Genomic DNA, 15,592 nt, shown 5'->3' on the forward strand with positions numbered 1-15,592 from the left:
TCCCAATGATCCATGACCCCTGTATTCACATTGCTCCTTGTCGCTTATCATCACAGAGCTCCATGACACCTGTGATCACAATGCTCCATGCCTTTGTCAGCAAAATGCTATATGACCTGGTCATTACAAAGCTCTATGTGCTTGTCATCAAAATAATCTATTACCTTTGTCATCACAATCCTCCATGAACCTTGGGATCACATTGCTTCATGCCCTTGTCATCACAATATTCCATGCTCCTTGAAATCAAAATGATCCATGACCTCTGTCATCACAATGCTCCAAAACCTTGTGATCACAATGTTCCATAACACTTGTCATCACAACACTCCATGATGCCTTTCATCACAATACTCCTTGCCCTTTTCATCACAATGTTCCCTGACCTTTGTCAACAGAATTCTCAATACACTTGTTATCACAATGCTCCCTGACACTTGTCTTCAGAATGCTCCTTGAAACCTGTCACGAAATGGCTCCATGCATTTTTCATCACAATGCCCCATGTCATTTTCATCACAATGTTCCATGCCATTGTCATCAAAATACTCCACAAGCTTGTCATCCGAATGCTCCATAAACTTGGTACTCACAATTCTCCAAGCACTTGTCAGCACAATGTTCCTTGACCCTTGTCATCACAATGCTCCAAGCCATTGTCATCACAATGCTCCATTACCTTTGTCATCAGAATCCTCCATGACATTTGGCATCACAATGCTGCATGCCAGTGACATCACAATGGGCCATTACATATGTCATCACAATGCTCCCTGACAGCTGTCTTCACAATACTGCATGACCTGTACATCACAATGCTCCATTCCCTTTCATTACAGTCTGCCATTCCAACTGTCGTCGCAATAATCCATGAAACTTATTAGACCAATGCTCCCTGCACTTGTCATCACAATGCTCCATGCCCTTCTTATCACAATGTTCCAAGACCCCTGCTATCAGGATGCTCCATGCCCCTTTTCATCAGTATGCTCCATGAGACTTGTCATCACAAGGGCCCATGGTTTTCTCATCACAATGCTCCAGGAACTTGTCATCACATTGCTTCACGACCTTGTCATGAAAATTCTCAATTTCTCTTGTCATCATAATGCTCCAAGCCCTAGTAATCACAATGCTCCATTATATTTCTCATCACAATCCTCCATAACATTTGGCATCACAATGGTCCTTGCCATTGTCATCGCAATGGACCATGACATCTGTCATCACAATGCTCCCTGACACCTGTCTTCACAATACTCCATGACTTTCTCATCACAATGATCCATGCCCTTGTCATCAAAAGGCACCATGTCCACTGTCATCACAATAATCTATGAAAATTGTCAGACCAATGCTCCATGCCCTTGTTATCACAATGCTCCATGACCCCTGTCATCACAATGCTCCATGACTCCAGTGATCACAATGCTTCATAACGTTTGTCATCACAACGGTCCATGTCCGCGTCATCACAAGGCTCTGAGACCTTTGTAACCACAATGCTCCATGCCTTTGTCAGAACAATGCTCCATGACCCTTGTCATCACAATGTGCCACGTGCTTTTCATCACAATGATCAACAACCTTGTCTTCACTATGCTCCATAAACCCTGTAATCACAATGCTCCATGCACTTCTCATCCAAATGCTCTCTCACCTGAGATATCACAATGTTCCATCACTAATCATCACAATCCTCCCTCAACCCTGTAATCACAATATTCCATGACACCTGTCATCACAATGCTACATGCACTTATCAGCACAATGTCCCATGACCACTGACATCATAAAGTTCCATACCCACTGTTATCAAAATGCTCCATGACCCTTTTCATCCCAAAGCTCCATGACCCCTGGCATCACAATGTTCTATAACCCTTGCCTTCAAAATGTTCCATTACACTTTTCATCAAATTGCTGCATGACCCTGTCATCAAAATGCTCCCTGGCCTTCTCATCACAATGCACCACAGCCTTGTCCTCAAAATGCTCCATGACATTTGTCATCACAAAGCTCCATGACCCTTGGCATCACAATGTTCCATGTCCTTGTCATCACCATGCTCCATGCCCTTGTCATCACAATGCTCCATGCCCTTGTCATTACAATCCTCCATGACCCATGTATCACAGTGTTCCGTGCCATTGTCATCACAAAGCACCATGCCCACTCTCAAACAATAAACCATGAAACATTTCAGACCATTGCTCAATGCCCTTCTCATCACAATGCTCCATTACCTCTCTCATAACAATGCTCCATGACCCCTGCCATTACAGTGTTCCACGGCCTTGTCATCACAAGGCTCCATGACGCATGTCATTAGAATGTCCCATGGCCTTCTCATCACAATGCTCCATGCCCTTGTCATCACAATGCTCCAAGACCCCTGTAATCACAATGCTCCATGCCCCTTTTCATCTCAATGATCCGTGAACCCTGTCCTTACAATGCACCATGCCCATCATCATAATGTTTAAGGCTATTGTCATCACAATGAAATCAAAATGCTCCATGACATGTTTCATCATAATGCTCCAAACACATGTTATCACAATGTTCCATAACACTTGTCATCACAATGCCCCATGATGCTCATCATCACAATTATCCATGGTCTTCTCATCACAATGCTCCATGAAATTTTTCATCACAATGCTCAATACACTTGTAATCACAATGCTCCCTGACACTTGTCGTCAGTATGCTCCTTGAACCCTGTCATGACATGGATCCATGCCTTTTTCATCACAGTGATCCATGCGCTTTTCATCAAAATGCTCCAAGACCCCTGTAATCACAATGCTACATGCACTTGTCATCACAAAGCTCCATGACGCATGTCATCAGAATGCTCTATGGCCTTCTCATCACAATGCTCCCTGCCCTTGTCATCACAGTGCTCCAAGACCACTGTAATCACAATGCTCCATGCCCCTTTTCATCAGAATGCTCCATGAGACTTGTCATCACAGGTCTCCATGATCTTCTCATCACAATGCTCCAGGACCTTGTCATCACCATGCTCCATTCCCTTGTCATCACAATGCTCCATGACCCCTGGCATCACAATAATCCATGAATATTTTCAGCCCAGTGTTCCACGACCTATTCATCTCAATGCTCCATAGCCAATATCATCACAGTGCTCCATGACCACTGTCATCACAACACTCCATGACACCAGACAACACAATGATCCAGGACTCTTGTCATCACAATGCTCCAATCCCTAGTCATCACAAGGCTCCATGACCCCTGTCATCACTACACTCCATGAATATTTTCAGCCCAGTGCTCCATGACCCTTGTCATCACAATGATCCATGCCCTTGTCATCCAAATGCTCCGTGACCCCTATATTCAAAATGCTCCGTGTCGATTGTCATCACAGTGCTCCATGACACGTGTCATCACAATGCTCAATTCATTTGTCAGCAAAATGCTACATGGCATTGTCATTACAATGCTCTATGCACTTGTCATCACAATACTCCAATATTATATTCATCACAATCCTCCATGAACCTTGGGATCACATTGCTTCATGCCCTTGTCATCACAATGCCCGATGCTCCTTGAAATCAAAATGATCCATGACCTCTGTCATCATAATGCTCCAAACACTTGTGATCAAAAAGTTCCATAACACTTGTCATCACAATGCTCAATGATGCCTGTCAGCACAGTACTCCTTGCCCTTGACATCACAATGCTCTAAGCCTTTGTCAGAACAGTGCTCCATGACCCTTGTCGTCACAATGTGCCACGTGCTTTTCATCCCATCGGTCCACACCCTTGTCATCACTATGCTCCAGAAACCTTATAATCACAATGCTCCATGCACTTCTCATCCAAAAGCTCTCTCACCAGATATATAACAATGTTCCATCTCTAGTCATCACAATACTGCCTCACCCGTGTAATCACAATGTACCATGACCCTTGCCATCACAATGCTACATCCCCTTATCATCACAATGTTCCATGACCCCTGACATCACAATGTTCCATAACCCATGTCATCAAAATGCTCCTTGACTCTTTTCATCCCTATGCTCCATTAACCCTGACATCACAATGTTTTATAACCACTGTCATCAAAATTTTCCATTACATTTTTTATCAAATTGCTTCATGATCCTGTCATCAAAATGCTCCCTGCCCTTCTCATCACAATGCACCACACCCTTGTCATCAAAATGCTCCATGACCTTTGTCATCACAAAGCTCCATGACACTTGGCATCACAATGCCCATGTCATTGTCATCACAGTGCTCCATGAACATTCTCATCACATTGCTCTATGCCCTTGTCATTACAATCCACCATAACCCATGTATAACAGTGTTCCGTGCCTTTTCCATCACAATGCCCCATGCCGTTTTCTTCAAAATGCTCCTTGCCTTTGTCATCAAAATACTCCACAAGCTTGTCATCAGAATGCTCCATGACCCATGTCATCACAATTCTCCATGCACTTGTCGGCACAATGCTCCCTAACCATTGTCATCACAATGCTCCAAGCCATTGTCATCACAATGCTCCATTATCTTTGTTATCAGAATCCTCCATGACACTTGGCATCACAATGCTCCATGCCACTGTCATCACAATGGGCCTTTACATATGTCATCACAATGCTCCCTGACACCTATCTTCACAATACTGCATGACCTGGTCATCACAATGCTCCATGCCCTTTTCATCACAATGCACCATTCCAACTGTCATCGCAATAATCCATGAAACATTTTAGACCAATGCTCCATGTTCTTGTCATCACAGTGCTCCATGCCCTTATTATCACAATGCTCCATGACCCCTGTCAACACAATACTCCGTGACTCCAGTCATCACAATGCTTCATGACCATTTTTATCACAATGGTCCATGCCCTCGTCATCAACAGTCTCTGTGACCATTTTAACCACAATGCTCCATGAAGATTTCATCACAATGCTCTTTGACCCTTGTCATGCCAATGCTCTATGCCTTTCTCTGCACAATGCTCTATGACCCTTGTCATCACAATGCTCCATGAGCTTGTCAGCACAGTGCTCCACAATCTTGTCATCGCAATGCGCCATAACCATTGTCTTCACAATGCTCCATGCATTTCTCATCAAAATGCTCTCTCACCACTGATATCACAATGTTACATCACTATTCATCACAATACTCCCTCACCCCTGTCATCACAATGCTCCATGACTCCTGTTATCACAGTGCTACATGCACTTATCATCACAATATTCGACGACCCCTGACATCACAATGTTCCTTAACCCCTGTCATCAAAATGCTCCATGACTCTTTTCATCAAAATGCTCCATGACCGCTGATACCACAGTGTTCCATAACCCTTGTCATCAAAATATTCCATAGCGCTTTTCATCAAATTGCTCCATGACGCTGTCATCACAATGCTCCCTGCCCTTCTCATCACATTGCCAACGCACTTGCCATCAAAATGCTCCATGACCTTTGTCATCACAAAGATCCATGACGCTTGGCATCACAATGATCCATGTCAATGTTATCACAATGCTCCATGAAAGCTCTCATCACATTGCTCCACGCCCTTGTCATCACAGAGCTCCATGACGCATGTCATCAGAATACTCCATGGCCTACTCATCACAGTGCTCCATGCAGTTGCCATTACAATGCTCCATTATCCCTGTCATAAAAATGCTACATGAACACTGCCATCACGATGTTCCATGAACTTGTCATCACAAGGCTCCATGACCCTTCTCATCACAATGCTCCGAGACCCCTGTAATCACAATGCTCCATGCCCCTTTTCATCTCAATGATCCATGAACCCTGTCATCACAATGCCCCATGCCCATCATCATAATGCTTCATGCTGTTGTCATCACAATGAAATCAAAATGCTCCATGACCTCTGTCATAACAATGCTCCAAACCCTTGTGATCACAATATTCCATAACACTTGTCATCACAATGTCCCATGACTCTCATCATCACAATTATCCATGGTCTTCTCATCACAATGCTCCATGACCTTTGTCATCACAATGCTCAATACACTTGTCATCAAAATGCTCCCTGACACTTGTTGTCTGTATGCTCCTTGAAACCTGTCATGACAAGGCTCCATGCCCTTTTCATCACAATGCTCCAAGACCCCTTTAATCACAGTGCACCATGCCCTTGTCAACACAAAGCTCAATGACACATGTCATTAGAATGCTCCTTGGCCTTCTCCTCACAATGCTCCATGCCCATGTCATCACAATGTTCCAAGACCCCTGTAATCACAATGGTCCATGTCCCTTTTCATCAGTATGCTCCATGAGATTTGTCATCAAAAGGCTCCATGGTTTTCTCATCACAATGCTCCAGGAACTTGTCATCACAATGCTTCATGACACTGTCATGAAAATTCTCAATGGCCCTTGTCATCATAATGCTCCAAGCCCCAGTCATCACAATGCTCCATTATTTTTGTCATCACAAGTCTCCATTTCATTTGGCATCACAATGCTCCCTGCCATTGTCATCGCAGTGGACCATGACATATGTCATCACAATGCTCCCTTACACTTGTATTCACAATACTCCATGACCTTCTCATCACAATGATACATGTCCTTGTTTTCACAATGCACCAGGTCCACTGTCATCACAATAATATATGAAACTTGTCAGACCAATGCTCCATGCCCCTGACATCACAATGCTCCATGCGCTTGTCATCACAATGCTCTATGACACCTGTCATCACAATACTCCATGAACATTTTCAGCCCAATGCTCCATGACACTTGCCATCACAATGATCCATGCCCTTGTCATCCCAATCCTCCATGACCCCTGTATTCACAATGCATCCTTACGCTTGTCATCACAGTGCTCCATGATCCCTGTCATCACAATGCTCCTTGCCTTTGTCAGCAAAATGCTACATGACATTGTCATTACAATGCTCTATGCGCTTGTCATCACAATACTCCATTACCATTGTCATCACAATCCTCCATGTACCTTGGGATCACATTGCTTCTTACCCTTGCCATCACAATGCTCGATGCTCCTTGAAATCAAAATGATCCATGACCTCTGTCATCATAATGCTCCAAACACTTGTGATCACAAAGTTCCATAACACTTGTCATCACAATGCTCAATGATGCCTGTCAGCACAATACTCCTTGCCCTTGACATCACAATGCTCTATACTCCTTGAAATCAAAATGATCCATGACCACTGTCATCACAGTGCTCCAAACCCTTGTGATCACAAAGTTCCATAACACTTGTAATCACAATGCTCCATGATGCCTGTCATCAAAATACTCCTCGCCCTTTTCATCACAATGTCCATGACCTTTGTCATCAAAATTCTCAATACACTTGTCATCACAATGCTCCCTGACACTTGTCGTCAGAATGCTCCTTGAAACCTGTCTCGAAAAGGCTCCTTGCCTTTTTCATCACAATGCCCCATGCCGTTTTCAACAAAATGCTCCATGCCATTGTCATCAAAATACACCACAAGCTTGTCATCAGAATACTCCATGACCCTTGTCATCACAATTCTCCATGCCGTTGTCAGCATAATGCTCCGTGACCCTTGTCATCACAATGCCCCAAGCCATTGTCATCAAAATGCTCCATTACCTTTATCATCAGAATCCTCCATGGCACTTCGCATCACAATGCTCCATGCCCTTTTCATCACAATGTGCCATTCCAACTGTCATTGCAATAATCCATGAAACATATTAGACCAATGCTCCATGCCCTTGTCATCACAATGCTCCATGCCCTTGTTATCACAAAGCTCCATGACCCCTGTCATCACAATGCTCCATGACTCCAGTCATCACAATGCTCCTTGCCATTGTCATCGCAATGGACCATGACATATGTCATCACAATGCTCCCTGACACCTGTCTTCACAATACTGCATGACATTCTAATCACAATGATCCATGCCCTTATCATCACAATGCACCATGTCCACTGTCATCACAATAATCTATGAAACTTTTCAGACCAATGCTCCATGCCCCTGACATCACAATGCTCCATGCGCTTGTCATCACAGTGCTCCATGAACCCTGTCATCACAATGCTCCTTGACTCCAGGCATCACAGTGCTTCATAACATTTGTCATCACAGTGATCCATGCCCGCATCATCACAAGGCTCTGTGACCTTTGTAACCACAATTCTCCATGAACTTTCATCACAATGCTCCATGCCCTTCTCATGACAATGCTCCATTACACCTGTCATAACAATGCTCCATGACCCCTGCCATCACAATGTTCCACGGCCTTGTCATCACAAGGCTCCATGACACCTGTCATCACAGTGCTCCAAGACCCCTGTAATCACAATGCTCCATGCCCTTGTCTTCACAAAGCTCCATGACACATGGCATCAGTATGTTCCATGACCTTCTCATCAAAATGCTCCATGCCCTTGTCATAACAATGCTCCAAGACCCCTGTAATCACAATGCTACATGCCCCTTTTCATCTCAATGCTCCAAGATCCCTGTCATCACAATGCATCATGCCCATCATCATAATGCTTCAGGCTATTGTCAGCAAAATGAAATCAAAATTCTCCATGACCTCTGTCATCACAATGCTCCATGACCCCTGTCATCACAATGCTCAGTGCCTCCAGTCATCACAATGCTTCATAACGTTTGTCATCACAACGGTCCATGCCTGCATCATCACAAGGCTCTCTGACCTTTGTAACCACAATGCACAATGAACTTTTCATCACAATGCTCCATAACCCTTGTCATCACAATGCTCTAAGCCTTTGTCAGAACAGTGCTCCATGACCCTTGTCGTCACAATGTGCCACGTGCTTTTCATCCCATCGGTCCACACCCTTGTCATCACTATGCTCCAGAAACCTTATAATCACAATGCTCCATGCACTTCTCATCCAAAAGCTCTCTCACCAGATATATAACAATGTTCCATCTCTAGTCATCACAATACTGCCTCACCCGTGTAATCACAATGTACCATGACCCTTGCCATCACAATGCTACATCCCCTTATCATCACAATGTTCCATGACCCCTGACATCACAATGTTCCATAACCCATGTCATCAAAATGCTCCTTGACTCTTTTCATCCCTATGCTCCATTAACCCTGACATCACAATGTTTTATAACCACTGTCATCAAAATTTTCCATTACATTTTTTATCAAATTGCTTCATGATCCTGTCATCAAAATGCTCCCTGCCCTTCTCATCACAATGCACCACACCCTTGTCATCAAAATGCTCCATGACCTTTGTCATCACAAAGCTCCATGACACTTGGCATCACAATGCCCATGTCATTGTCATCACAGTGCTCCATGAACATTCTCATCACATTGCTCTATGCCCTTGTCATTACAATCCACCATAACCCATGTATAACAGTGTTCCGTGCCTTTTCCATCACAATGCCCCATGCCGTTTTCTTCAAAATGCTCCTTGCCTTTGTCATCAAAATACTCCACAAGCTTGTCATCAGAATGCTCCATGACCCATGTCATCACAATTCTCCATGCACTTGTCGGCACAATGCTCCCTAACCATTGTCATCACAATGCTCCAAGCCATTGTCATCACAATGCTCCATTATCTTTGTTATCAGAATCCTCCATGACACTTGGCATCACAATGCTCCATGCCACTGTCATCACAATGGGCCTTTACATATGTCATCACAATGCTCCCTGACACCTATCTTCACAATACTGCATGACCTGGTCATCACAATGCTCCATGCCCTTTTCATCACAATGCACCATTCCAACTGTCATCGCAATAATCCATGAAACATTTTAGACCAATGCTCCATGTTCTTGTCATCACAATGCTCCATGCCCTTATTATCACAATGCTCCATGACCCCTGTCAACACAATACTCCGTGACTCCAGTCATCACAATGCTTCATGACCATTTTTATCACAATGGTCCATGCCCTCGTCATCAACAGTCTCTGTGACCATTTTAACCACAATGCTCCATGAAGATTTCATCACAATGCTCTTTGACCCTTGTCATGCCAATGCTCTATGCCTTTCTCTGCACAATGCTCTATGACCCTTGTCATCACAATGCTCCATGAGCTTGTCAGCACAGTGCTCCACAATCTTGTCATCGCAATGCGCCATAACCATTGTCTTCACAATGCTCCATGCATTTCTCATCAAAATGCTCTCTCACCACTGATATCACAATGTTACATCACTATTCATCACAATACTCCCTCACCCCTGTCATCACAATGCTCCATGACTCCTGTTATCACAGTGCTACATGCACTTATCATCACAATATTCGACGACCCCTGACATCACAATGTTCCTTAACCCCTGTCATCAAAATGCTCCATGACTCTTTTCATCAAAATGCTCCATGACCGCTGATACCACAGTGTTCCATAACCCTTGTCATCAAAATATTCCATAGCGCTTTTCATCAAATTGCTCCATGACGCTGTCATCACAATGCTCCCTGCCCTTCTCATCACATTGCCAACGCACTTGCCATCAAAATGCTCCATGACCTTTGTCATCACAAAGATCCATGACGCTTGGCATCACAATGATCCATGTCAATGTTATCACAATGCTCCATGAAAGCTCTCATCACATTGCTCCACGCCCTTGTCATCACAGAGCTCCATGACGCATGTCATCAGAATACTCCATGGCCTACTCATCACAGTGCTCCATGCAGTTGCCATTACAATGCTCCATTATCCCTGTCATAAAAATGCTACATGAACACTGCCATCACGATGTTCCATGAACTTGTCATCACAAGGCTCCATGACCCTTCTCATCACAATGCTCCGAGACCCCTGTAATCACAATGCTCCATGCCCCTTTTCATCTCAATGATCCATGAACCCTGTCATCACAATGCCCCATGCCCATCATCATAATGCTTCATGCTGTTGTCATCACAATGAAATCAAAATGCTCCATGACCTCTGTCATAACAATGCTCCAAACCCTTGTGATCACAATATTCCATAACACTTGTCATCACAATGTCCCATGACTCTCATCATCACAATTATCCATGGTCTTCTCATCACAATGCTCCATGACCTTTGTCATCACAATGCTCAATACACTTGTCATCAAAATGCTCCCTGACACTTGTTGTCTGTATGCTCCTTGAAACCTGTCATGACAAGGCTCCATGCCCTTTTCATCACAATGCTCCAAGACCCCTTTAATCACAGTGCACCATGCCCTTGTCAACACAAAGCTCAATGACACATGTCATTAGAATGCTCCTTGGCCTTCTCCTCACAATGCTCCATGCCCATGTCATCACAATGTTCCAAGACCCCTGTAATCACAATGGTCCATGTCCCTTTTCATCAGTATGCTCCATGAGATTTGTCATCAAAAGGCTCCATGGTTTTCTCATCACAATGCTCCAGGAACTTGTCATCACAATGCTTCATGACACTGTCATGAAAATTCTCAATGGCCCTTGTCATCATAATGCTCCAAGCCCCAGTCATCACAATGCTCCATTATTTTTGTCATCACAAGTCTCCATTTCATTTGGCATCACAATGCTCCCTGCCATTGTCATCGCAGTGGACCATGACATATGTCATCACAATGCTCCCTTACCCTTGTATTCACAATACTCCATGACCTTCTCATCACAATGATACATGCCCTTGTTATCACAATGCACCAGGTCCACTGTCATCACAATAATATATGAAACTTGTCAGACCAATGCTCCATGCCCCTGACATCACAATGCTCCATGCGCTTGTCATCACAATGCTCCATGACGCCAGTCATCACAATACTCCATGAACATTTTCAGCCCAATGCTCCATGACACTTGCCATCACAATGATCCATGCCCTTGTCATCCCAATCCTCCATGACCCCTGTATTCACAATGCATCCTTACGCTTGTCATCACAGTGCTCCATGATCCCTGTCATCACAATGCTCCTTGCCTTTGTCAGCAAAATGCTACATGACATTGTCATTACAATGCTCTATGCGCTTGTCATCACAATACTCCATTACCATTGTCATCACAATCCTCCATGTACCTTGGGATCACATTGCTTCTTACCCTTGCCATCACAATGCTCGATGCTCCTTGAAATCAAAATGATCCATGACCTCTGTCATCATAATGCTCCAAACACTTGTGATCACAAAGTTCCATAACACTTGTCATCACAATGCTCAATGATGCCTGTCAGCACAATACTCCTTGCCCTTGACATCACAATGCTCTATACTCCTTGAAATCAAAATGATCCATGACCACTGTCATCACAGTGCTCCAAACCCTTGTGATCACAAAGTTCCATAACACTTGTAATCACAATGCTCCATGATGCCTGTCATCAAAATACTCCTCGCCCTTTTCATCACAATGTCCATGACCTTTGTCATCAAAATTCTCAATACACTTGTCATCACAATGCTCCCTGACACTTGTCGTCAGAATGCTCCTTGAAACCTGTCTCGAAAAGGCTCCTTGCCTTTTTCATCACAATGCCCCATGCCGTTTTCAACAAAATGCTCCATGCCATTGTCATCAAAATACACCACAAGCTTGTCATCAGAATACTCCATGACCCTTGTCATCACAATTCTCCATGCCGTTGTCAGCATAATGCTCCGTGACCCTTGTCATCACAATGCCCCAAGCCATTGTCATCAAAATGCTCCATTACCTTTATCATCAGAATCCTCCATGGCACTTCGCATCACAATGCTCCATGCCCTTTTCATCACAATGTGCCATTCCAACTGTCATTGCAATAATCCATGAAACATATTAGACCAATGCTCCATGCCCTTGTCATCACAATGCTCCATGCCCTTGTTATCACAAAGCTCCATGACCCCTGTCATCACAATGCTCCATGACTCCAGTCATCACAATGCTCCTTGCCATTGTCATCGCAATGGACCATGACATATGTCATCACAATGCTCCCTGAAACCTGTCTTCACAATACTGCATGACATTCTAATCACAATGATCCATGCCCTTATCATCACAATGCACCATGTCCACTGTCATCACAATAATCTATGAAACTTTTCAGACCAATGCTCCATGCCCCTGACATCACAATGCTCCATGCGCTTGTCATCACAGTGCTCCATGAACCCTGTCATCACAATGCTCCTTGACTCCAGGCATCACAGTGCTTCATAACATTTGTCATCACAGTGATCCATGCCCGCATCATCACAAGGCTCTGTGACCTTTGTAACCACAATTCTCCATGAACTTTCATCACAATGCTCCATGCCCTTCTCATGACAATGCTCCATTACACCTGTCATAACAATGCTCCATGACCCCTGCCATCACAATGTTCCACGGCCTTGTCATCACAAGGCTCCATGACACCTGTCATCACAGTGCTCCAAGACCCCTGTAATCACAATGCTCCATGCCCTTGTCTTCACAAAGCTCCATGACACATGGCATCAGTATGTTCCATGACCTTCTCATCAAAATGCTCCATGCCCTTGTCATAACAATGCTCCAAGACCCCTGTAATCACAATGCTACATGCCCCTTTTCATCTCAATGCTCCAAGATCCCTGTCATCACAATGCATCATGCCCATCATCATAATGCTTCAGGCTATTGTCAGCAAAATGAAATCAAAATTCTCCATGACCTCTGTCATCACAATGCTCCATGACCCCTGTCATCACAATGCTCAGTGCCTCCAGTCATCACAATGCTTCATAACGTTTGTCATCACAACGGTCCATGCCTGCATCATCACAAGGCTCTCTGACCTTTGTAACCACAATGCACAATGAACTTTTCATCACAATGCTCCATAACCCTTGTCATCACAATGCTCTAAGCCTTTGTCAGAACAGTGCTCCATGACCCTTGTCGTCACAATGTGCCACGTGCTTTTCATCCCATCGGTCCACACCCTTGTCATCACTATGCTCCAGAAACCTTATAATCACAATGCTCCATGCACTTCTCATCCAAAAGCTCTCTCACCAGATATATAACAATGTTCCATCTCTAGTCATCACAATACTGCCTCACCCGTGTAATCACAATGTACCATGACCCTTGCCATCACAATGCTACATCCCCTTATCATCACAATGTTCCATGACCCCTGACATCACAATGTTCCATAACCCATGTCATCAAAATGCTCCTTGACTCTTTTCATCCCTATGCTCCATTAACCCTGACATCACAATGTTTTATAACCACTGTCATCAAAATTTTCCATTACATTTTTTATCAAATTGCTTCATGATCCTGTCATCAAAATGCTCCCTGCCCTTCTCATCACAATGCACCACACCCTTGTCATCAAAATGCTCCATGACCTTTGTCATCACAAAGCTCCATGACACTTGGCATCACAATGCCCATGTCATTGTCATCACAGTGCTCCATGAACATTCTCATCACATTGCTCTATGCCCTTGTCATTACAATCCACCATAACCCATGTATAACAGTGTTCCGTGCCTTTTCCATCACAATGCCCCATGCCGTTTTCTTCAAAATGCTCCTTGCCTTTGTCATCAAAATACTCCACAAGCTTGTCATCAGAATGCTCCATGACCCATGTCATCACAATTCTCCATGCACTTGTCGGCACAATGCTCCCTAACCATTGTCATCACAATGCTCCAAGCCATTGTCATCACAATGCTCCATTATCTTTGTTATCAGAATCCTCCATGACACTTGGCATCACAATGCTCCATGCCACTGTCATCACAATGGGCCTTTACATATGTCATCACAATGCTCCCTGACACCTATCTTCACAATACTGCATGACCTGGTCATCACAATGCTCCATGCCCTTTTCATCACAATGCACCATTCCAACTGTCATCGCAATAATCCATGAAACATTTTAGACCAATGCTCCATGTTCTTGTCATCACAATGCTCCATGCCCTTATTATCACAATGCTCCATGACCCCTGTCAACACAATACTCCGTGACTCCAGTCATCACAATGCTTCATGACCATTTTTATCACAATGGTCCATGCCCTCGTCATCAACAGTCTCTGTGACCATTTTAACCACAATGCTCCATGAAGATTTCATCACAATGCTCTTTGACCCTTGTCATGCCAATGCTCTATGCCTTTCTCTGCACAATGCTCTATGACCCTTGTCATCACAATGCTCCATGAGCTTGTCAGCACAGTGCTCCACAATCTTGTCATCGCAATGCGCCATAACCATTGTCTTCACAATGCTCCATGCATTTCTCATCAAAATGCTCTCTCACCACTGATATCACAATGTTACATCACTATTCATCACAATACTCCCTCACCCCTGTCATCACAATGCTCCATGACTCCTGTTATCACAGTGCTACATGCACTTATCATCACAATATTCGACGACCCCTGACATCACAATGTTCCTTAACCCCTGTCATCAAAATGCTCCATGACTCTTTTCATCAAAATGCTCCATGACCGCTGATACCACAGTGTTCCATAACCCTTGTCATCAAAATATTCCATAGCGCTTT

The sequence above is a fragment of the Mesoplodon bidens genome (genome assembly GCF_964165515.1).
Source record: "Mesoplodon bidens genome assembly, contig: HAP1_SCAFFOLD_35, whole genome shotgun sequence".
Lineage (NCBI taxonomy): Eukaryota > Metazoa > Chordata > Mammalia > Artiodactyla > Ziphiidae > Mesoplodon > Mesoplodon bidens.